At 39.5% G+C, this 26,639-nt stretch overlaps 1 long non-coding RNA gene across 1 annotated transcript; it reads left to right on the forward strand.

The window, feature by feature from the left end:
- Nucleotides 1–904: 904 nt before the first annotated feature.
- On the forward strand, nucleotides 905–14,211 carry LOC146518391 (uncharacterized). The gene is made up of 2 exons (XR_014874260.1): nucleotides 905–4,857; nucleotides 10,532–14,211. It is a non-coding gene; the product is annotated as an uncharacterized LOC146518391 (long non-coding RNA).
- Nucleotides 14,212–26,639: the final 12,428 nt, after the last annotated feature.

A 26,639-nucleotide genomic window follows, 5' to 3' on the forward strand; every position in this document is an offset into this window, starting at 1 on the left:
CAGCCTGTACCATGTCGGCAGGCAGCAGGGGTGGGCGTATGTATGTGTGCGTGCATGTGTGTGTTTGTATGTGTGTGTGCGTGAGAGAGAGAGTATGTGTGTGTGTGTGTGGACAGTGCTGCATAGCAGATCTTCCACTATCTGACTGGATCACTCAAGATAGATAGACAGAAAGACCGATAACTGATTAATAAGAATAGAGAGGATAAAAGACAAGAAGGAGAGGATATGATGGTGAATCCTGTTCTCTACATCCCTGTGGGTCTCTTACTCCCTCTCATTGACATTTTGCCCCGAGAACAGAACAGCAGGTCCACTGTAGACATGCATGCAACCTAGTTTTTAGAAATAACAGAAGAAGGAAGAGAGATAGGAAAGAAAAAAAAGAGGAGGGATGGGCTGGTGGGACGTACAGTGAATAAATAAACGGTGTACAAAAGAAAGGGGGGGGGGGGCATTGGAATAAGCAAAGTGAAAAAGGAAAGGCAAAGAATTTAGACATTAGAAGGTGATTGGACAAAATTTGAAATGCCTTGAAGACAGAAACGCGATAAAAAGCTGTAGATGTAAAGAAGAAGCCAGTATGAGAATAAAAATGGAGAAGAGGGATAACTTTCAAGGGCATGCGTCATTCTTGCATTCTGCAGATCGGGATTCCCATATAAGACCCACAGACTTGGATACAGCTCACCCCAGTCGACATTATAGCTGCAGGACACAAGACCTTTGTGTAAGCCAGGTGCTCCAGAAGAAGGTAACAGCAACAGTTTCATGACACTGTCACTCATGTATCCCAGATCTTATCCTATTACAGCTTGCAGGGAGAGAGGAGGAGGAGGAAGAGAGGGTACAGCCTCACACTCTTTAGTATGTCTTCATCACCCCCCCCCCACACACACACTCTCTGCCTATATTCCTGTCTCTTGCTCAATGTGTGCATTACATTGTCTCTCATGTTGTATCATAAGTGTAATATGTAAATGTAAGATGTTATACTGAACCAGCAGGATTCCCACCAGGATGAAAACATGTTAAACAGAGGTGAGCTCGGCACATGAAGGCTTGGGCTGGGACAGCAATACAATACACTACTTGTTCTGACATACCGGGCCAAGGGTATACTGTAGAGGTCTCAATTTTGCCTGCATGCTGTACACTGCAAAATTGTACCATTTGAAAAGAAGTGCATCCTGTTTTAACTGACAGGTTTACAGTCAGAAAACAAAACATTCAGCACAATGGTTGCAACAAACAGAGAAAAGCAGGATAATGGCTGAAGTCTGCTCTAGACAGTTTTGCATTATCATCAGATTTTCTTAGTAGTAATAACAAAACTCAACCAATGCAAGATCTACACAATAGAATACTCAGACACAAGACTTGAGACACAGGCAGGTTAGAAACAAACAGCTCTTAATTCAGCTAGGATTCATTCACTTATGGTTGCACAATATCAAATTATGCACATACAACACCTTAACAAGTGCTTGTAGTCATGCACGATCTCCACTTCTATAGCATTGAACATTCAGCTGTGGAAGCAAGTATGGAAGGAGCACACGCTGCTTGCAGTGCTTGCAATACTATATATTAAGACAGTCTTTCCACCCTCTGATCACTTAACTAGGGTAATATCTCCCCTGACTTAAAAACTCTGGGTCATGTGGTACTCTAGTCTCCCACCAAGCAACAGAGTGCAGAGTAAAATTTTAAAGTTGAGACCTTTTCTAATGTCTGAGGCAAAAAGATGCAAATCCAAATACTAGTTGCCTTTATAGTTACATGCAGTTTATGTCCACCTACAGCTAATCAAATGCACTTGGTTAAATAATCATCAGCAAGTGCGAGCACGTCTATAAAAGCAGAAATTCAGACAGTTTACTGGTGGAAAGGTGATGATTCTGACTTATTCTGCAGCCACAGGACCTGGACACCTTACAGTCACTGAGTTGACCATGAACGACTCTGTATACCAAAGCATTCTAGAGATAAATGTGAAACCATCTTTCTGACAGCTACAACCTAACTGAAACTGAATCATGCAACAAGACAGTGATTCCAAATACAGCAGTAATACCTACAACAGCATGACTGACAGAGAAAAAACATCATTTTTACTTGTTTGTTTGGGAACAATGACACCGAATGTTTGAGTTGGTTTTGAAAATGAGATGCTTTTAATTACATTTTTTCATCCTTAAGAAATGAAACATTACAATAACAAGAAATACTCATGACATAAATTTAATGGCCTTGTCCTTCAAAATGACAGAATACGAGAGCATCCTGTGTGGTGGGGAGTGAATGGGTGAACGGGAAGTAACTGCAGGGAAGTAAGAAGCAGATGTGTCTGAAGTGAAGAGACGTTTCTGGCAGGTAACAAACACAAAGCAGATAATGTGAATAGGATTATCTTTGCAAAAGTGGGGATCATGACTAGAACAGAAGAGAACAGAACAGAACAGAAAACCTAGAATGGATCCATATAGTACTGTAGTGACTGGATAACTTTTCACCACATTTTATAACATTATTTCCTGTACAGTGACTTAGTTTAGTTAAGAAGCTTATGGTGAAGTATGGTGAGAGAGAGAATGAGAGCAGTGATGGGGATCAGAAACAGGCCCTGAATATCAATGCAGCACGTCTACAAGACTTCAGGGCTGCAGTGCACCAAAACCTGGGAGAAAGAGCACAGTAGCGTCACAGCCAATCAGAGCTGAAGGTGACAGTCCTGCACAGCTAATATCCGTCCAACAAACCATCAATAGTTTCTGCCACCTGGAAGAATCGTGGCAAATCATCATTTTCCTTGTCAGATTTTTCTGCTTGCCTTTATGAGTGAAGTATCATGAAGAGATCCTAAAGCACTTGCTAAAAAGTAAGATGCTGTACTTTTAAAATGAAACTATCACTTGTCTCATTAACATGAAAGTCAGCTTTAGCTCCGTCAAATACTGCGGGGTAGTTAAATTAAAGACAAAATGCTGCAGGCTTGCGTTGCACCAGAGAAAACCCAGGTGTATTTAGCTTAAGAAACATTTGTGCCATAGGTCTTAATTAAATCACAACCATGCAAGTAGACTGTAAGGCGCATTAGTATAATACTCTTTGTGATTTTCTATAAATAGCACCTTATATTCCATCAGTAAAAGCTCCATTTCCTTCCAGTTTAGGGATTTGTTAACCCGTAAAGTGTCATGTTTACCTCAGGTCAATCAGACATCCCATATAGTGGTTTCTGGCTCCTGCCAATAACCATTAGACTTATTAATTGCGGAAGCCTCAGAGTATCTCCTGAGTGCTGGAGTAAAATTAGACCAGTGCTGTGTCTATCTATGGGCAGGCACACATGCTTGCAGTTAATGAGATGACTCCCAAAGGTTTCTAACCTCTCTCAATGAGAGGTCACCATTATGCATCCCCAACTCTTATCTAATACGTTTCCCACATGCTGCATGTCTGTATTTCCTTTAAATTTAAACAGTTAGCAAAAGTGAAACCTCAGCTGGTCTACAACTGTGCTGTGCAAAAATCTTGAGACACCTTCCATTTCTTAATATTTTTCTGGGGAATGGTGAATAGGTCAAGTAGTTTATTTAAAAAAGTGCAAACATAGATGAAAATACAGTACATAATATTTAAAACAAAGTCTGGCTGAATGTCAATATTTGGTATGGCCACCTTTATTCTTCAACATAGCCTAAACTCTGTTAGACAAGTTTTCTTGTAGTTTCTTTAAAGAGTCTTCAGGAATAGTTCTCCGAGTTTCTTGGAGGACATTCAAAGGCCTTCTGTTCTTTTCTACTGCTTCAGTAATATTAAGATCTGGGCTCTGGGGAGGTCAGTCCATGACTGAGTGCCCTGTTGTTTGTTTTTCTATCCAGGTAAGTTGCTACTAATCAGATGCTTGCCAGATGGTATTGCATTGAAGATGAAAATATGACCGTATTTGTTACATGTTCATAATTTCATTAATGTTGAAATGCAGTTACAAACTATGACAGAGCCTCCACTGTGTTTCACAGGTGACTGTTATCCTGACCTTCACCAAGCATAACTAACAATGATTTCAGCCAATAATGTCAAACTTGGATTCATCCCTCCATAAGCCCTGTTTCTGCTGATTTTCAGTCTAATTCTCATGTCATCTAGCATATCTCATTATTGTTGTTGACAGCCATCCTTCCACTGAGTCCATTTTGGATGAGGGTTCAGTGAGCAGTATATGGATCAACTGAAAGGCCACATGCATCTCTCATGTCCTGTGTCAGATTTTTTCTTAAAGACTTGGGTTCCTGTTACTGTCTCCTCTCCTCCTCTTGTCCAGTTTCCTCAATTTTTTTAAGGACACACTGCACTTAATACGACAATATGACAAGTTTTGGGCTAAAAGCTCCTTGGGAATTACTTTGCAATTACCATGCAAAAATTGCTATTTTATGCCTGTCAAACTGCGTCATCTTTGCATTCTTCAAAGATTCGGCTAAAGAAATTGGAAAAAATGATATATTGTTGTGACAGGCAGGAGCACAGTGGTTCATCACTTCTGTAGCTGCCTTTTTCTATGTTTGAATGATTCATAGGTCAATCTTAAGTGGGTAAACAAAAACAGACCTTCCGAAAGCCTAGGGATACTGCTCAAAACATAAAGAAACTGTACAGTATTGTATATTGATAAATATTGCTAGGAGTAACAGACTTTTGACTCTACATTTTGTTAAGCAAAGCATCCAGCTTTTTAATACTCTTTAATACTATGACTCCCAATTCCTAGTCAGCATAGAATTCAATACTATCCAATTTTCCTGTCTTATTTATTCCGTTCCAATTCTTCTTCACTTTTATCTACTATAGGTCTGTGATGGCTGCACTTACAGCCACACAGTGGTAATACCCACCATGTTAGTGTAGAGGCTTACAAGTAACATTGCATTCACATTTGTCTTTCTTTAAATATAGAAATTAATTTACAGGACAATAAATAACTGGTTTTGGTTTAGAATTCATTCACATACCCACATAACACTGCATTCTAAAATAAGTGCGCACATTTTAGTTTACACTGTTATGTATGATTAATCTTTTGTTTTCTGAGTTACCTTAGTTGCAGCTGTTTCCCCTTTGTCTCATTAAGTTAGGTCAGTTTGTTTGAGTTATCAGTATTGTTGTCAAATTTGAGTAGAGTTTGGTTATTTTGACCTCTTTTATGGGCCCAAGATTTTGATTCTTTTTGCATGATTTAACCAATTATGGGTTTTTTTGGGTTAAATAAAAAATCTTTTTTTTGGACTTTAACCTGTGCCTAAGTTTCCTTCACTGCTCGGTCCACCACAAGTGGTGTCAGGAGTGGGATCAGCAGTTGAAGGCACAGGATTTTTTTTTCCCTTTTTTTTTCCCCTCTTCACTTATCAAGCCAGGCACAGAATGGGAAGGAGTGGCAGAGGAGCAAAAGGAGATTGTCAAAACCAGCCAGTTGGAGTGGTAGAGCAAGTAGAAGGAGGAGAGGAAAATGGAGCCTCTGGGGGGTGGATAGTACTGAGAGCCAAGGTAAGGAGCCGACAATGTCAGAACTGATTTCCATCCTTCATTCTCATATGGGTCAGCAGGAGGCCCAGGAAGCAAGAAGAAGGGAGGAGTTTACCCGCCAGGAACAGCGCTTTAGAGCACTGCAACATCAGTTTCAGCTGTTGCAGGTAGAAGTGCAAGCTCGTACCTCCCCGGTCCCTGAGCCTCAAATGGAGGAACCTGAACAACCACAGGTAGAGTCCTTTGAAGAGGAGGATCCTCCCTGTGCTGGCTCCAGTAATGAGCAAATACATCCTCAATCAGGACAGTCTTGCTTTTATGAACCCAGGCTGGAAAAATTGACAGAGGAGGATGATATTGAACTTTTTTTTTAACAACATTTGAATGCATGGCTGTAGTTTGCCGGTGGCAAAAAATGGACTGGGTTTTTCATCTGATTCCTTTACTCACTGGCAAAGCAAGAGGTGCGTATGTTCATATGGATATGGATGACTCTCTAGACTATGACAAAGTTAAAGCAGCTATTCTTCAAAAATATGACATTAATCCTGAGACATATAGACTGAGATTCCGTTCACTGGAGGTAAAACCTGATGAGAATCCAAAAGAACTATATGCAAGATTGAAAGAGTTATATGAGAAGTGGGTAAAGCCAAAAGGAAAAACGGTGCATGAGGTTGGTGAAATATTAATTTTAGAGCAATACTTGAGAATGCTGTCTCCTGAGTTACAGATATGGATTAAGGAACGCAATCCAAACTCTGCAGTGGCGGCTGCAGAGCTGGCTGATGTGTTTGTGGCGGCACGGAGAAAAGGAAACATCTCTCATTTTCCATGCCACACAGCATGGAAAATGAGAGATGTTTCAAAATCTGTCCCTCACTACCAGAAAGCAGGGGTGAGTAAACCTCCAAAGAGCCAGTCTGTCAATATGCCGTCAAGACCTCCACCCAAGACTGTGATTTGTTATTTGTGTGGGATGGAGGGCCATACAAAACCTATGTGCCCGAAGAATTCTACAAAAATAACTTAGATGTGTTTTGTGCCCCGACAAAGTGTGGAGCCTAAAGTGGAGTTTGAGAATGGCTTCAAAATGACCTTAGTTGAGGTTGATGGGAAACCATTAAAGGCCCTTGTTGACTCAGGAAGTACTCAGACTCTTGTGCACCGAGACTTTGTTCCTGCAAATAAAGTTAATAATGTGGAGACAATCCCTGTTCGCTGCATTCATGGAGATGAGAGGTCATATCCAACAGCAGATCTGTACATCAAGGTACAAGGACAAACGTATATTCTAAATATTGGTGTTGCAGAGAATCTGCCATTTCCAGTAGTGCTGGGTCGAGATCTGCCTGTGTTGTTTGACTTGCTGAATCCTAGTCATACATGCAATGTTGCAGTAACAAGAGCTCAAGCTAAGAAGAAAGAGGAGCCCCTACACCCACTCTGTGCCTTGCCTTTCTATGATGCGGACATAGAGACTGCACCCGGGAAGTCTCGTAAGTCACGTGGACAGAGAAGGCAAGAGACGTTTCTACATACTGCTGTTCGAGCAGCTCCTAGCACAGAGCGTGAATTACCTTTGGGTTTTAAAATCCCTGTTAATATTATTGAAATGCAACATGACGATCCATCTCTAACATCTCTGTTCCAGAAAGCTGCAGAGAGGAACCAAGGAACTAAGCAAGATTTGAACAGCAACGGGGAGTTTCTGCTGAAAGATGGCATTCTGTATCATCAGCAGGGTTCAGCATTGCAGTTGGTGGTTCCTAGAGCAGTCCAGAAGGTGGTGCTCTCCTTGGGACACTCCATTCCATGGGCTGGCCACTTGGGAAAGCACAAAACCATGGCCCGCATTAAAAAATATTTTCATTGGCCTGGAGTGCACTCGGATGTGACACTGTTCTGTAAAAGCTGCCCTCAGTGCCAGAAGTCTTCTCTTAAAATCCCCTCCAGAGCTCCTCTCCAGTCTCTACCAATTATCAGCACTCCATTTGAAAGGCTAGGAATGGACATTGTTGGTCCTCTAGAGAGAAGCAAGGCAGGCAACCGTTACATGCTTGTTGTGACAGATTACGCTACAAAGTATCCAGAGGTCTTTCCTTTGAGATCAATAAAAGCCAAAGCAGTCGCCCTCTGTCTCATACAGTTCTTCTCAAGGGTTGGTTTTCCTCGTGAGATTCTTACTGACCGTGGCACTAACTTTATGTCCACTTTGTTGAAGCAGGTGTACCAGCTCCTTGGGGATTAAGAGCCTGAGGACAACGCCATACCACCCTCAGACAGATGGCCTAACAGAGCGCTTCAATCAGACTCTGAAACAAATGTTACGCAAATTTGTCAATGAAACTGGTACAGACTGGGATCAGTGGCTGCCCTACCTCCTCTTTGCATATAGAGAAGTACCCCAGGCTTCTACAGGTTTTTCACCTTTCGAACTATTGTATGGCCATGAGGTACGAGGCCCCTTGTCTCTTCTAAGGAAGACTTGGGAGGGTGACCAAGAAAGATCACAGGCTGTCAATGTTGTCTCTTATGTTGTCCAGATGCGGGAACGGTTGGAGAAGATGACGGAGCTGGCCCAAGCCCACAAAGCAGAAGCACAGCAGCACCAGAAGGCCTGGTACGACCAGTCAGCTCGGCAAAGATCCTTCAGTCCTGGTCAGAAGGTGCTGGTGCTTCTTCCAAGTGATGACAGTAAGCTGTTAGCAAAGTGGCAAGGGCCATATGAGATCCAAAAGAAACTTGGACAAACAACCTATAAGGTCGCTATTCCAGATCAGCCCCGCTCCAGCAGAGTACTGCACATCAACCTGCTTAAGGAATGGGTGGAGAGACCAAAAGCAGATGTCTTTCTAATCTGGGAGGTTACGGAGGAGGAGGAAGTGGATGATCAGTATCTGCCAAAACCCACTCCTCAGGACCTGGATCTCAACCATCTTCTGGACGAAAGACAGGCTCAGGTGAGAAACCTGTGTAAATTAGATGTGTTCAGTGAAAATCCTGGTAGAACGGACATTGTGGAACATGACATTGTGTTGAAAGATGGAGCTTCTGTGAGGAGAATGAGTTACAGGATACCTGAGCGTCCACTGATCCCATTGAAAGAGGAGATCAACCTGATGTTGTCACTAGGAATCATTGAAGCCTCGAAGAGTGAGTGGTGCCATCCGGTGGTCCTGGTGCCAAAGAAGGATGGCAGTATCCGTTTCTGCATAGACTTCAGGTACCTGAATGCAATATCACAGTTTGATTCATATCCAACTCCCCGCATTGATGACATGGTTGAGCGCCTTGGGAAGGCCAGATACCTGACAACAATAGACCTCTGCAAGGGTTATTGGCAGGTACCACTGACTGAGCGCTCAAAAGAGCTGACTGCTTTCCGGACGCCGTGGGGCTTGTTCCAGTTTAAAGTCATGCCCTTTGGACTGCATGGTGCCCCAGCAACATTCCAGAGACTGATGGACCAGATACTGTCTGACATGTCTGATTTTGCTGCAGCCTACCTTGATGACATAGTGATTTTCAGTTCTACCTGGGAAGAACACCTGCAACACCTGGAGAAGGTATTGCGGCGTCTTCGTTCTGCAGGGTTGCCTGTTAATCCAGCTAAGTGTGCCATTGCCAAGGCTGAAACTGAGTACCTTGGGTTTGTGATTGGAAATGGAGTAATAAAACCTCAAGTCAATAAGGTCACCGCCATAGAATCCTGTCCCTTGCCAGAGACCAGAAAACAACTGAGATCGTTTTTGGGTATGGCAGGATTCTATCAACGGTTTATCCCTCATTTCTCCGCCAGGGCAGCTCTTCTGACGGATCTGACTGGTGCCCGAAGTCCCAATAAGATCACCTGGACAGAGGAGGCTAAGATGGCTTTTCAGGACCTACGACAATCTCTGAGTAAGAGCCCAGTCTTGCACAGCCCTGATTTTGAGAGAAATTTCATTCTTCAGACTGATGCCTCAGAGAGAGGATTGGGAGCTGTTCTGTTACAGGGACCGCCTGGAGAGCGTCATCCAGTGGCCTTCATCAGCCGCAAGCTGTTTCCGAGGGAAGTGCGATACTCAACCATCGAGAAGGAGGGACTTGCCATCAAATGGGCTCTGGACTCCTTTAGGTATTATCTTCTCGGACGGGAGTTCATATTGGAAACAGACCACAAGGCTCTTCAATGGATAGAGAGAATGAAGGACACAAATGGAAGGATCACGCGATGGTACCTTGCAATCCAGCCATTCCGGGTCACCATCAACCACATCCCCGGCAAAGATAACTGCACTGCAGACTGTCTCTCTCGCTGTCCCAGGGAGAGATCTGAAGAGGGGGAGTGTGTGATGGCTGCACTTACAGCCACACAGTGGTAATACCCACCATGTTAGTGTAGAGGCTTACAAGTAACATTGCATTCACATTTGTTTTTCTTTAAATATAGGAATTAATTTACAGGACAATAAATAACTGGTTTTGGTTTAGAATTCATTCACATACCCACATAACACTGCATTCTAAAATAAGTGCGCACATTTTAGTTTACACTGTTATGTATGATTAATCTTTTGTGTTCTGAGTTACCTTAGGTGCAGCTGTTCCAGTCCCTTGATTAAGGAGCCAAGAGGTGGAAAAGGGGCGGAGCGAGTTTTAAAGGAAGTCTACAAATTGGTTCATGCCATAACTCGGGACCATGGGGGGGAATTGGAGTTCATTATGTTAGGTTTAGTTAGGTTTTGTGTATTTTACCCCCTCTCCTGTTTTTGTGGGCTGATCAGCCACTATTTAAGTTTCCCCTTTGTCTCATTAAGTTAGGTCAGTTTGTTTGAGTTATCAGTATTGTTGTCAAATTTGATTAGAGTTTGGTTATTTTGACCTCTTTTATGGGCCCAAGATTTTGATTCTTTTTGCATGATTTAACCAATTATGTTTTTTTGGGGTTAAATAAAAAATCTTTTTTTTGGACTTTAACCTGTGCCTAAGTTTCCTTCACTGCTCGGTCCATCACAAGGTCCTTTTCTGAGAGTAATTTTGAACTTATTCCAGCTCCCTAAGACTAATAGAAACACACATATACAACCCTGATAGTCACACAAAAACTCAAGACACCTACATCCACGTACTCATTCGAACAAACAGAGCCAGCGGACAGGGAGACATTGTCTGACTCTTGGGGTGAACTCGGTTGAATTGTCTTTAGCTAAGCTTCATGCATACAAAACCCAAAGGCAAGGAGAGACAGAGGACAAGAGGATATTACACAATGACAGATCATGCAAGCAGTACATAAAATATCAGCAAACACTCACTGTAGCTCTTCCAATTTAGGCTGTATCCTTGGTGTCAAATACAGGAAGTTGGCCATCAAAATGAATTTAGAAATTGTCTTTCTATGCGTGCTGTCATGTGAGGACACCGAACCAAAAATGTGTCCTGTGCGGGAACACCTCTTTCCATGTTTTTTGCTAATCCTATTCTTTCCCAAGGGTCAACTGAGAAACAAAGATGGGCTCTACTGTATGACTCCGAGGGGTAGACCCAATGGAAATACACATTACCACTTTAATAATACAAGGCAGTATTGGAACAAATGACAACACCTTTATACTTACAGTAGCATGTCAAGCATAAAAAGGGTGAAAAAATATTCACAGTACATTCATTTCTGGTGTTATCTGGCTAGCACTGCATCAATCAGATTAAATAACCTGTTATTCAATGCTGGCATTCTGTGATATTTCACACTACATTTGCTGAGTCATTTTAGCAAGGACACAGGTTAGACTGTGAGTATTGCATACCTAATTCAATAGAATACAGTGTCCTTTGTTGAATCGCATCACAGTTTAAGATGCAGAAAGTGCTCCGACATTTTGGCTTTGTGGCGATTTGTGACTATGTTGAATGAATGAGTTAACTGTTCATTTGTAACGCCTAACAAATGTAAACACAGAAGTTTAAGAAGGTTATAGAGAGTGTTGCTAAGAGCGACGATGTGGGTGCAATACTCACTGTTGACATTCGTAACTGCAATTTCTACAAAAAGCAGGGGAAAATGTCCTCTCAGCTCAATGAGGTTGGGATTGCATACACCAGCTGTCTATTTACATGTGTCTTTAAAATTCAAATTAATCTTCTTTTCTTCCTTTGATAATTAGTAATCCATATAAAAAAGAACAACGTAAAAGGAGAAGATTTTATTTTCTGGACTTGTCACTCTACAAAATGAGCCACTTGTTTAAAGAAGCTATGTCAACATATACAGTTAGGGTATTTGTTAGGAAGAAGTCTATTTTGAGCCCAGTCCTGCTGGCAGAACCCATCACCTGTCTCTGATTTGCTACCCCCTGGAAGCAAAGCTTTAAAAGCAGAAACATTGTTCCAGTGATAACCCAACAAAGCAGTCTGCTCTAGAAGCCTGTTTAGCTGGGCGGCATACAGATGAGAAAAGCTGGATGTCCAAAGCTATTAATCTAAACAACCTTGCTCTTTTTATTCCTTTACAACTCCTCTTGCTCCTGACACACATACTCTCTCCTAAATAGCCATATATTCAGTCCTTGTTCCTCCATTTCCAAGGGAAATTAATGGGCGGCTGAGGTGTGGTGTGAGGATTAAACTGTGCCAGAAGATTAATCAGTAGTGTACGTCTGTGAGCTAGACAGCTCCAGATAGTTTATTAAAAAAAGACAGGAACATGCATATGGATAGGTACAGCGGGTAGTGAATGAATACAATTCATCCTCAGCCGAGTTTAACATAATGAATCATGGCTTGAATAATGTAATGAGTGTGATACTTTTTTACTGTGTAGTATTTTCCCATTTTAATTTTATAAGCACATTTTAATAGATTATTACATTGCCATTCTCATAAGATCTGCTTGGTTAGTCACAAACACAGTGATTATCAATTAATATCCTCATAGATCATAAATAAATAATTTAACCGTTTAATGCAGGGGTGTCAAACATAAGGTCCAGGAGCCGGAATCTGCCTGGAAAAGACTCTAATTCGGCCATTGGATGGCTTTGGAAAATGTGAAGGAGGACATAGATTTCAGACCTTTACTGTATATTTTATTTAAGTTTCACAGCTTTTCACGGTCATTCATACTATACCAAAGTCATTAGTGTACACCAAAAATGCCAGATACAACAACAATGACACATATTAAAACTCATATATGTAAATCGATAAATCAATAATTCCTTTTTTTAATTTGTCAGAATGCTTTGAAGCTGTGATAAATGGTATAAAAGTGCAAACAGCTGCCACTGAGGAGGTTTGAAAGAGCATGTTGAGTACAGACAGAGGATAACAGGTTCAAAATTGCCTCAACATCAGTGGCCTCATTATCCATGATTGGCCACTAATGCACTCCATCAGCTGCTTTAAAATGATGGGAACTTTTAAAGGGCAACAGTTTTGTTTGTTTCATTTAAAACAGCCAGTTAATTTAAACCAAGTAGTTACAATGATAGACAGGAACAGGGAGGACGAACACGAAATACAAAGAAGATGTTCCGATTAGAAGAGTGACAGAGAGGCAGCACTTGCCTTGAATGAGAAAGAAGCCTGAGAGAGATTACCTGACTGCATGGAGAAGAGTGCGACCTATCCAATGCCTGCTGACACTCAGATGCTTTGTAGTCTATTGCCTATTTGTCTACAGTCAGAGCTTGGCCTTTCGTTATCTATCAGCCTAAAGTAAATGAGCAAGGGTGCACTGAAATGTGGATTAAATGTAAAAGTTAAAAACGAATGTTCCAACAGAAAACATTCTTTGAGTATTTGTTCTCTGAGTCCAGAACTGCAAATCCCACCACTCAACTGATTTGACTGATTCACAGCATGAAGCAGTGGTTTCCAGGAAAACAATTGGCCCACTGAGAGCTCCGAGGAAGACTAACAATTCGACATCAGAGCCATGGGGAGGGGGATTAACAGCTTTTCTTTTTTTTTGTTTTGGCACCAATAATCCAAATAGAAGAGAATGATAAACTATTTCTTGGCACCACTCTACCTTTAAAAACTCAGCAAAACCAGTAGGCTGGAATGTCTACATACTGTACCAACGTTAATGTAAAATGATATTAGATTCAAACTAAAATGCTGGTGTCCTGGTAGATCGCCTATCAGATTTAAAACAGGGCATCACTGAGCTCCTGGATAGTGTGAGGTGAAACCTGACGGTGTCAGGTGGACTGAAACGCATTGCCCCAGAGGTGTTCTGCTGGATTTAAGTCAGGCGAGCGTAGGGATCAATCAGTGTTATCAATTCCTTCATCCTCCAGGAACTGCCTGCATAGTCTCACCACATGAGGCCAGGCATTATTGTGGACCAGGAGGAACCCTGGACCCAGCGCACGAGTCTGACAATTGGTCCAAGGATTCAGACCTTCTATCAATGGCACATATTCACAGGTAATCCTGGAGGAGTTGGACTACCTGTTCAATCTCTCCAGAGTCCATGTAGCTCTTGTTCCTTCACCTCTGAGAGAAATAAAGGTTTTGTTTTGGTGAGGTGTAAGGCTCAAGCTGTGCTACATGATTAATCGGTTTAGCATGTCTGTAAGCATTTCCAATCTTCTTGTTACGTCAAACACACAAGTTATTTCTGAGTCCAAATACTCTGTCACTTTTCAAAAGCAAATAAAAACTGATGCACTACTGAAAGTTTAAAAGGTTTTAGGTATGCCAATATATCACTGACTAAAAAGCAGATCGAAATGTTCACTCTGAGTTAAACAGTCTTCTCAACAACACTAGACAATGTGTATTAGGTCAGAACAATTTTTAAGTTGCTAAAAGTTGACATAAAAAACTAAATATCAGACACTGAGTGCAAATAAGCATGCTGATCACGGTCTGATGGACTGTCATGAGTAAAAAAAACTATTACACTCGTGATCTTTTATCTGCAAGAGAGATGGGTTCACTAATACCTCATGGAGCCACACACACAGATCACAATTACCTGTGATATTAAGTGGCTAAAGCAAAGTCAAGATTCCCTAAAGAGCTGGTCTTTCTTCCAGTTTTTTAATAAAAAGGTTGACAAAGTCAAATTTCTGGTGAAGCCACAACCTCTCCTCTCTGTCTGATATGTACAGTGGACAGACAGCAGAGAAGAGGCACTATAGTGGAGACAGTGAACCCAGGTCAAGTGAAAAATAATGGTTTTCGGCACTTGTTACTGAATATGCAGCGAAAAGCTTTGCAGGTACTGTGAGTACTGTCAACCTGACAATGCTACTCTCACCACTGATTTAGTCCACTATTGAACAATAGCACAGTACATTTATTCCAATACTGAAGCAGAATTTTAAAATATATAATAAAATACATAATTTACTTACTTTAATTTACAATATTTTATTCACTTACTTACGTTTATTAATATAATTAATTTTGTATTACCCTAGGCAATAATTATTTTGCATAATAATAATAATAATAATCTAATTTCTGCTACATAACTTTGCACTTTTGCTGTAACAAAACAAATTTCCCACCTGTGGGACTAATAAAGGTCATTTTATCTTATCTTATCTTATCTTATCTTAACTTAATAATAATAATAATAATAATAATAATAATAAAGAATAATATAAAGAATAATAATAATATGTAAGGGACAGTAAAAGTGAAAATGTTGGCCACCTCTCTGTACCTTAAAAACCTACCTCAAGGCTAGGAAACAAACTTTTGGCAACAATAGACAAAAATAAAACAAACAAACAAAAAGAGTCAAATCATTTTTCAGAAGAATGTAAAGTTTCTGTAAGAGGGAATTAGAAATACACACCTTCTCTAGGTTCTCTTCCTAAGGCTTAAAGCTAACCTGTGTCAGGACATTTTACCAAATTCTGCGTATCAGATCCGTTAAGCAGCATAAGGCATAAAAAAGTTCCATAGGAGGTAAGTTAGGTGGGACAACAAGTTAAGGTTGGGACTATTACCTGTAAAGGTGGAGTTCAAATGCAAGTGTACTTGTTCTTTCTTTAGCTGAACTAGTTTTATGTTTGTAAGGTACATAAAGAAACCTCAATGATGGAAAAACAATCAGTCAGCTCTTTTTTTTCCTCACCACAAATGTCCAAAGTTAACTGAGAAATGTGCCTGGAATATCCCTACAGATGAAACAGAAGAGGAAAGAAACTAGATATACAAGACAGCCAGGGATACATTCTTTACTGGAAAGGCAACAATCTACAGTCCCTTCACAGAAATAATTACTTGTAACAGAATAAACAAGACAACAAGGGTGTGAGAAGCTCTACAATGTCATTTAGTGTATCATTTCCAGTTACAGCTGGTCAGTCACACTAATGAACAACAGAGAGGTGAAAATAAGTGGCAAAAATAAAGGTGAAAGGAGGATGGGAGGATAATCTGCAGCAAGAAGCACGGTTGTTTAACTTGATTCTGCACTGACCTCTGGCACCATCCACCACACACACACACACACACACACACACACACACACACACACACACACACACACACACACACACACACACACACACACACCCTGCAAGGTAAGCACTCTACAGGGTCATTAATAGCGCTTCTTACTCCAGCCACTTTTGCAGCTTTAAAGTAGCCTATAGAATATCACTTTAATGCAGCCTATTAGTGCGTAATTATGCTTACATTTACTTCTTTTTTAAAGGATAACATCAGACACACTATATCCATTACTGAATTATTTCCAATAAGCTTTCTTTTTATGGTGATGTCAAATTTCACTGCAGACTATGAGCATAGAGCACAGAAACAAAGTGGGGAAAATAACTTTTTGGTCCCTTGTAAATTTGCTCAAATTAATAGTGTCTACTTTATCAGTTAATTTGCATGTCAAATTCATAAAAATTCAGCGGTAGATCAACTAATTAGTTGCCTGACTTGATTTCTGTAAGTTAACTCTTGCACTTGTCTAAGTTTATAAGTGCATGTAAAATGTTAGACATTTAGAAAAAGGGGTGGAACTCATAACACAAAGAAAACGGAGGAAGTTTGTTGATGTGAGAAGTGTTGCTTCTAATATTTGGTTAACATTCTGAAAGCTCTCATTTTAAGCTTGTCTATTATGTACCACGCGTCCCATCCTATGACGGCTAGAATAGGTTGAAGTATGCCCAGTGGAGTTTAAAAAAGATGGATGGATGATTAACCTTTCCTAAATCCAACCGGTATTTTTGTTGTCCCTGTCTAACCAAAAAGGGACTACAAACAAGTAAAATAAAGAAAAGAAAAGAAAAGAAAAGAAAAGAAAAGAAAAGAAAAGAAAAGAAAAGAAAAGGTTTTCCATGAGGAAAGTTGCTTGATTTATTCTCTTCTGTAATAATTGACTGTGTGGTGGCACAGATAGAACAGCAGGACAGCCTAAATGCAGGTCTGTACACATGGTCGGAGAAACACAAAGGAGTTTATGTCCTACTTTCAATATGAAGGGAAATACTGGAAGTGTAAAAACAGAAAAAGGTATGAAGAAGTCAACAAAACAGAACAAGGAGTCTCGTCTGACTTCTTGATACTTTTTCTAGCAGTTTTTACAATAATGGGGAACAATAATGGAAACAATAAGCTAATACGTTACATTAACTAATGGGGAAAACCCCTAAACAAATAGATAATTAAATCTAGATGCTTACAGCCATTTGCAGCTGGGCTTGTAACACATTGTTGTAAACCCTGGTAAGCTAGCTAAAATAAGAACGCAAACTCAGGTCAATCAACCCGCAATTCAGACTCACTCTTTATGCTTCTTTACAAGTTCTGTGTTGTGGAAAAACACATAGATGTAATTTTGTTAGTCTCTGGAAGTTGACTGAGTCTGTCCTTTTGTTATGATGACATGTTGGTATTTCTTTTTAAATGTTTTTTGTTTTCAATAAAACGAAGCTTGTCTTACCACAAGCACTTGTACGAACAAAGCATGCAGCACAATGCTTCATTACACTGAAAGACAAGTTCACACAAAATCTATCTAATGTTTCTATCAGTTATTGCAACTGTTTTAATTAACATTGTTGGAGTCAGCCTTTAAATACCTCAGCTGTTGACTGTTATGTGCCTGTTTAGGTAACACAGAGTACAGTACAGTTTGCCTGATAGCTACAATTTTATTGGAGCATAAAAAGGAAAGTCTATATTCTTATGACATTTATGCTGGATGTAATGGAAATTTATGGCTGTCATATGATGCTATAATATCGTTAGTTATAGTTACCAAGATTGTCTTTTGCATGATAGTTTAATGCCAGACATTACCAGCAGTTATGATTTCTTCAGGTCTCCATCTAAATGTCTTTTATGTTATGTAATTTTCCCCAGCTGTATATGGGAATTTTGGGACATGTACAGTATGTATCTCTCTCTTTCCATTTTTACTGTTCTTGTGCTTGACACATTCCACTGGTGAAACATTTCCTGCCCTCAAAAGTTCTTGTTGCTATGCAACTGATCTGCCTGGCACTGAGAATAATGCTAGCTCACACAGGCTACACAGAGTACAACCCCCCTCACACCACACACACAGCAGCTCTTAGCCTACATCCTGTGGTTGTTAAAATACTAATAGTATGAAAAAGACATCTTTCAACTATATTGTTTTATAACAATGAAAGACTTTTACAGCTATGCACCACACTCTCTCCTGATAAGCGATCTAACATTAAAAAGTACTGACATATACTGTCCTGATCTCCTATTTTGTCCCCCTCTGTCTGTCTGTTTGCATTCCTGCCTGTCAAATCTGACTTTGCAACGTTACACATGTACTATGAATAATAACAGAAAAAAACTAAACAAATACTCATTTATCTAGTAATTTCTATTATTATTTACTGTTCTATTTGCTAATTCCAAAAGCTTCCAGAAAAGACAGTAAAAATGTAATAAAATAAACAGGATAGTATATACATAATTTACCCTAAAGGACATGATAGCAACTAATACATTTTTACTTATATATTTTACAATGCATAAAGGGGAGAAAATAGCTAAAGAAAATTAAAATCCCTAGAATATGAGCTTATTTTAATTTTAATTGCATGCAAAACATTTAAAATAAAAAAGAATGCAAATAACTACTTTTTAAAGATTCTGCAGTAATTATTCTTCAGTACTTTTCAAAAGACTATATTAACCATGTTTTTACAAAGAATAATTAAATTAAATTCACATTTAGTTATATAGTGCCAAATCACAAAAACCCAATCAAGGCTAATAATACTATAACAGTTTTGGGATGAGGAGAAAGAGAAAAGAAGAGGAAACATTTTATTCTCCAAAAGTTAAAATGGCTTTACAGCACTGATGAGTTTAGACCTCGGAAGGTAATTACATCTGTGGTGCAGATTCAAAACACACTTTTCTGATAACACAGGGTCACTGTTGTGATGTACAAAGTCTTGGTTATGTATATTTGTTCTCTAAAGCATCAAAATGTTAGCTAACTTAAGTTAGCTCGCTAAGGATTATTAGCTAACTTTAGCTTTCTGAGCAAAAAGTCTGGTGTCAGATTGCTAGTTGCCAGCCAAGAAGCTGATGTACTTTATTAGTGTCCTACTCCTATTCTGGTCAAAGTGGGCTTCAGCAGGTCTCCAGAGAAAAAGTCAGAAGAATGTAATCTGTAATTGGCCAAAGGATTTATATCAGTCCAAACGTGGCTTGAACAGGATGGCTGCCACTACATTAAGGTGGTAGAATACAAATCTTTTCTCGACTCTTGCAGTTTGGTACCTGATATCTTGTGTTAATTCTGCACAATAAAGGTAGTGTTTTATTTTACTGGTGTATAAACCGGTTACACAGCATATTTCTCCTCTTACTTGCTTTGCAACAAATTGTTTTTTAACTTAGTTTGGAAAATTCTGTTTAACATGATTGCGCCTTTGCCTCCAGTTTGATAACTCAAGTGGCCACTGAAAAACCATAGAATTTTATTAAATAATGTGATTATTCGTTCTGAAGCATTCTTAGACACTAGGTCATCCAACTAATTAGACTGATTTTGAAGGTAAGATTGTAATATGTACCCTGTTGAATTGCAATTTGCAAAGCTGAAAAGGATTGAATATGTTTGCAAGCAGAATATTCCATTAATATGCAATATTAATATTGCAAGACACTGATGGGGGCTAAGCCGTTGTAAAGATTTGATCCTAGAAACACTCCTGCTTTCCAGTGATAACGTCAAACTTTCTATCCATCAATTTTCTTAAACCAGTTCAGGGATACGGATGGGGCTGGAGCCTATAACTTCAAACATCCTGTTGTAAAATCTGTGCGTCACAGTCTGCTTCTTGGTGAAGAAGGAACACATGCTGGAATTTACTTCCAGTGATATGTGCTTTCATGATCATGAAATCCAACTTTTAGAGATCCTTACTGATTTCTGGTCAAATTTCTAGTTTAAATGCTCCAACATTTAAACTTTGGCTGAAGTTGCACCGACAGGCTAATTCCAGTGCCTGGGTTAGCAGATGCAACATGATGACACAGATGCATAACCTACTTGCTTTTGCAAAAATGTCCCTTATTGTGTCCAATTATGCTCAATCAAACACCCAATTTAAAATAATGCAGACCAGGAGAAAGTTTAAGTTAAGGCTAAGCTAGAACAGAAAACTGAGTTCAATTCAGTAACATTTTTCAACTGGTTCTGTGCAAATTTCATTGTAATTGTGTAACTCTGTAAAATTGCACTATTGGTACTTGTCTGTTTAGGTGCAAGGACCAGGGTTTGTGGCCACTATCACTATATATAGGTGTACATATGTAATAGTTATGGCATATGAAGCAGAGTTGGAAACAAAGGGGTTAAAGACAGGTTGAAAAAGGCAGAGAAAACAAATATAACAAGAAATAGAGAATCTAATCCTGAGTGACACCTTCAAGGAACTAATCAGACAGAAGCCCCAATCCTTTTAAAGTAATGGCAAATCACTACGTCATTAGCCATTTCTAGTCTACTGGATGTCCTCGGGATGAGACTTGAATGCTTACTCCTGACTTAAGACTACAACTGCACAGCTTTGATATACTGTCTTAATACAAACAATGTTCTTTCAGTGCCATTTGCCAGTTTAGAACAAGTCCTTGCAATATTCCTTTCCCCTCTACAGTATTTTCTTTTTTATTATTATATTGTGTGACACTATAAGTAGAACCAATCTTAAATCCTGTCTAGTGAACAAGGATTGAAGCAGTGTTTGTGAGAAACACAAGCCAGTGTCAACAAATGCGGGGAAAAAAATAGCTTTTCATTTCCTGAGAAGAAAGTCAGATTACCTGACCAGGAATCGTGTGATGAGCAGTGAGGCAACGCTAGTTTGGGGATGGTGGGCTTCCAGGGAAAGACAGCTTGGTGTGAATGTTAACTATGGTTTTCTGGTTAAGTTATGTTAAACCAATACCACAGACCGGTGCTTTTGAGGATGCGCACACATGCACACACACACAAGCTATGCTTTTTTCACTCCTCACATCTTACTAGCTGAATATACACACTCACACATACACACAAATACACAGTGAAACCAACTTGCTCACTCACTGGCTTGCTACTGCAGAGCTTTAGCCCATCTCTCTCATGGTCACACCAAGGGCATCCACTCCCTTGAAACACTACAGCACAGCTCGTCACAGGAGAGGAGAGGAGAGCACCCCCTTAATGAAGATGATCACATTTATAGAGAAAAAAGACAGTAGGGATGATAATGGACACTTTAAAAGAAAACAGGGATAGCATGAGAGTGTTAAATTTAGAGGAAAACGGGAACAGCGCCGACAGAAAGAGAAAAGAAGGAGAGAAAAGGGTGGTTAAAAGCAGTGAGAGAGGGCAGGGCATTGCTGGGTAATGGAGATGAGATGTTAATGTGCCTGCCAGTGATGCACTGCAGCAAACTGAGGAGAAAAGGAGGAAGAGAAGGAGGAAGAAGGAAAAGGAGGTGATAGAGGACGAGAGAAGACATGGGCTGATTAAAGGAAGAGGGAAGTGAGAAGGAATAGAGGAAGTAGAAGGGGAGGAGAAAAAGAAAGACGATGAGATTAGTGTTAGAAAAGGAGGGTGAGAGAGAGGAAAGGGGAGAGGAAGATGTTGAGATTTGAACTTTGATGATGCTGATGATACAGCAAGATGATGCTTGAATAAATTCATACTGATGTCCATGATGATTCTATAATAATGCTAATGGGAGTAAATTTCAAAGTCAGCACTTCTGCATATAACCAAAGCAACTTTGATTTTCAACAATTGCTGAGTTACAGACTTATTTATCTTTTTATTTATCTATTTATCTAGTCTCACTAAAACTGTTTACAAAGTCTCTTGCCTTTAACTTGTTACATTTACATGTTTTGCATTTGAATTCCATTATTTATTAAAAGCCATCAGAAACGAATGCTGAAAAGTGTGCTTAAAAAAACTAGAAATGTATGTAGTGTGACTCCAGTAGCATATTTCCAAACTGCATGCTATGTCCCTGCAACCCTGTTAGCAATCCAGCATCAATCCAGCTTGGATTGATTGGGACATGAAGACATCTTTGATGTAGGAGTTTAACTGTTGCTGTACCTGCAAAGATGCACATCAGCATTCAAAACATGGAACTAAGAAAAAAACATAAAAGGAAAAAAATGAAGCAGAACACTGCTAAAGAAATCTTGCATTTGCCAATTAACCAGGAAATAAATACACAAAATAAATCTATAAAACCCATTAGGGAAACAGCTTCCCATTAGGGAATACAAAATTTTCCCAAGAAAGAAACCCAGTGTCATCAGCTGTTTCATCTCTTTGATGAAACAGTCGCCATGTGGCTCGCCCTTTGTATGTTCAGTGTGTTCTCTGTAACAAAAATCATTACAATGTATCCAGCTGTGCTCTGAAATAAGAAAACAGCCACGACAAACATCAGCAAAGTTTGTCTGTTGTTTTTAGGGTTGTCAAAAGCTGCTTCAAAAGAAGCTGTATTTAGTCTCCTAGGGACTAGTTTAGCATTATACAAATATACACTGTTTTGTTTGTATGTATATAGCGAGCTTTGGATATCTTAACATCAATACCAGCACATACAGTTGATTAAAACCATCCACTGATACCAGCTGCATCAACTGATATCGGGTTGATACTGTATCACCTCATTAGAGAGCCTACAGGATTCGTGCCTATCAACAACCACTAGTTCGGTTTGAAACAACAACACAGAGCAATCTTTGCTTAGTTGACAGCAAGAACCAAAGTCTTGCTCGTTACTGACCTACCACACCAGTGACCATGAAACCAATCTGAAAAGTTATGCAAGTTAATAAAAGTAGTTGAATACTAAAAAATTTAATTTTTTATGTGTTTCATCATTAAATCATTTCTTACATCTCCAGTGAAAGCTGCAGAGGCTATTCCTTACTTACTTTTTGCTGCACAGTGAGAATTTTCCTTTTAAAGGTGGAAGAGGTTTCATTCTTTTTTTTTAAGCTATGAGTGCAGCAAAAGATTTGGCAGTCTTGCATCAGTTCAGTCAATACAGGATCTAATGTTCAAGGAAATTTATAGAATACACAGGATGTGCTGCATGGAACAACCAATACAAGACTGCCAATCTTCCTCTTTCTCATCACCATTTTTAAAGAAGTTGTTTTCTGGAATACAGTTTTGGTCTGTAGTCAGCTATGTTGTTCATGAATGTAACCCTGCCTAAAAAGCTCTGATTGGCTCATTGTTTCTATACCTGGTGGAAATGGGTGTTATTGAGGTAATTAAAACACATGTGATGCATGATGGTTCACACTCCTGGAAACATGCTAGTATAGTAGCTACACTAACTCTTTTATTGTGATTCTAATCATAGACATGTGGGACTCTTGCTGGGATTTAAACAAATGACAAATGCCTATCTCCTGTATAGGTTGGATCACATCTCTTTGATGGAAACCACCAACAGCATTTCACCAGCAGAAACAGCATCTGTTTGTCGCACCTTGTTTCTTCATCAGCATGGGTCACTCCTATATCTTTCAGCATACATTACTCTGCTGTGTCATCCAGATTGAGATCAAACCTACTTCAAACTGTTGTGTTACTATGATCAGAAACATTTAACTTTTCTCACCATCTTTCACTTTAAATTTATAACGTGTTGCAGAGTGACATGTGAGGTGAGTTAAATTCTGCATGTTGTCTTCTGTACTTTGCTGTATGATCTTCTATCTTGTATTTCCCTTTTCTATGGAAAAGAAGGTCTACAGGAGATTGTGCTGTCTCCATTCCTGTTCACCTTGTACAACTCAATCGTTCAGCGCAACTTTAGATCATGTGACCCACAGAAATACTCCAATAATTCTGCACAAGTCACATATATTCGTGATGGACTGGAGGAGTACAGGATACTAGGAGATGATTTGTTTTAGATTGGCCTGAGCAAAATAATCTGTTTCTGGATGTGATATAACTAAGACCAGAAAGGTGGTTATTGACTTCATATAGAAGAGGGCAGCTACACGACATGTATTTGTCCTAGAACAGGATGTTGATATGGCATCCAGATGCACAATAGGCTGAACCTGAAGACCAATGCTGTATACCAAAGAATTGATGCACATGCTCTATTTAAGCTGAGATCTTTCGATATGTGCAGCAAAATGATGGAGATTTTCTCCCACTCAGTTGTGGTGAGTGCAGTGGGCATTGCTGTGTTCTGCTGGGGGAGCAGCATCACGGCTGGTGGTGCCAACAGACTGAATTGACTGTTTAGGATGGCTGTGTTTTTGATTCACTGTCACCTGGACACTTTGAGAGTTCTGGTATAGAGGAAGTCACTGAACAAACTATTATCCATCATAATCCTGACCACACTCTGCACCATTTACTGGACAGGCAGCAGAGCACATTTTCTCTGACTGACTGATTCAGCTCCACTGCCACAAAGACAAATATAGGAAATCTTTCATACCACATGCCATCACCCTCTATAATACTATATATCTGTCTGGAAAGGAATCATCTGATAGATATTCTAACAAAATTACTTCCCAAATATGGGATAAATAAAATATTTCTCATTGTCAAGAGCAATACCAGACACCAAATCAAGGAAACTTAACGCATATTAAATGTCAGTTATCAATCACAAAAAGAAATGCATGCCCTTCCACTACAGTTTCCACAATGTGCAAGAAGAAAGCTATAATAATGCTCTTTCTTACAATAATGCACACTATTTCTAAATATCAATAACAACAACACAAAGGTAAAAGGAAATGTTCTTCAAAAGCTGAGTCTCTGCTGTGGTGTTATAGTAATTTAAAGACAGAAGCAAACTGTCCATCATAGGAGGAAAACTCATGTCCTTGTGTTGGACAAGGCCGAGGCACAAGCGACTGCACGAAATCATGATTATGTTAAACCTGCAGTGAATGTGTGTTGCTTTGCTGAAGCATGTTTAGTCTTGGGCATATCAATGAACCATACTATTTTGTAGTCATAGCTGAATTAATAAGAAAGCAAAATTAACAAAGCAAATGTACCCTGAAGCATGTAAACTAATAAATTCCACATTACTGACTTGTTTTACTGTCATCTTAGAATTTATTTTGGTGAATGAGAATTTTCCCAAGACACTTGGCCCAATTTAGTCAAACTCGATATTTAAATGATGTTAGGTCCTGGTTAATTGCAGGGGGCATTTGGGAATTTCCGACCTGGAGTTTCTGAGAGGCCAATTTCTTCTGTACATGTGCACAGAGCATTTTATGTATCACTTGCAATTTCTAAATTCAGTGCAATGGAATGGTAAATGGCCTGTATTTGTATAGCGCTTTTCTAGTCCCTAAGGACCCCAAAGCACTTTACACAACCAGTCATCCACCCATTCACACACTGGTGATGGCAAGCTACATTGTAGCCACAGCCACTCTGGGGCACACTGACAGAGGCGAGGCTGCTGGACACTGGCGCCACCGGGACCTCTGACCACCACCAGCAGGCAACGGGTGAAGTGTCTTGCCCAATGACACAACGACCGAGACTGTCCAAGCCGTGGCTCGAACCGGCAACCTTCCGATTACAAGGAAAATTCCCAACTCTTGAGCCACGAATTCCTTTTCTACTGTCACCACACATTAAAACTGTGGAGTAAGTGGTTTGCACCTTCAGTGGTTCTTCCTATTATAAGCCCAGCAGTCAGGTCAGAGCATTAAGGTTTTCTTTGTTTTGATTGTTTACTTTTTAATACAGAATCTAGATTAAGTTAACTAATGTAATATTATTAGCATACTGTTACCATTCTTCATCGCAGACATATAAAATAGTGCAAATAACTATAATGAATCATAAAAAAGTAATTAAAAAAGCCCACAAGTATTAATTATATTCACTTATATCATACTGTAGCCTACTGTATTACAGATTACAGTAGGTTACAACATTCTAACTATAATATGCTCTCACACTGGAAATAAATTGTGTATACGGACATTAAACTAGGCTAACAAGCCTCCACTGTTCCATGTAAGCATCACACTTAGCATTACAGCAGGTTGATAGCACGTCTCTCTGACCTTAGCTAAATAAGTCTGGTAAGACTAGGAAAGGTTATTAAATATGCGAGGAAACTCGCATATTTAACTGACAATTTAGTACTAAGTGTCTGTATTCTCTATTTACATCTCCTTACACTAAATCCTTACCACAAAAACTGCCAGGTAGTTTAGTCAAGCAGAGCAGTTTTAATATTTACAAGAAGTTTAATTCAACATGCATGTAGGGAAAACTGGAGCGGTATTTTTTCTCTTGCACAAAGAGGTGGAGTCATGTGAATTCAGAATTCAGGTGTGTGTTAACACAATGTCACTATCTTCCCAGGAGTAAATATCAAGGCAACTTCACCCTAAGGTCAATGTGCAATGCCCAGAGGCACTGCAAAAAACCCAAGGGCTCAAATTTTACAGGCCTCAGTTGGCATGTTAAATGCTAAGTTTCATGACAGGCAACATAAAATGAAGTTTATAGACTGGAACATTGGTATAAATATTATTCTGGTCTCTATAGCTAATTTTCCCTTTCATAACAACTCTGTGTTGCTTTTAAAACCAAACCATTTGGATTTTGT

Source organism: Neolamprologus multifasciatus, chromosome 5 (genome assembly GCF_963576455.1).
Source record: "Neolamprologus multifasciatus chromosome 5, fNeoMul1.2, whole genome shotgun sequence".
Taxonomy (NCBI): Eukaryota; Metazoa; Chordata; class Actinopteri; order Cichliformes; family Cichlidae; genus Neolamprologus; species Neolamprologus multifasciatus.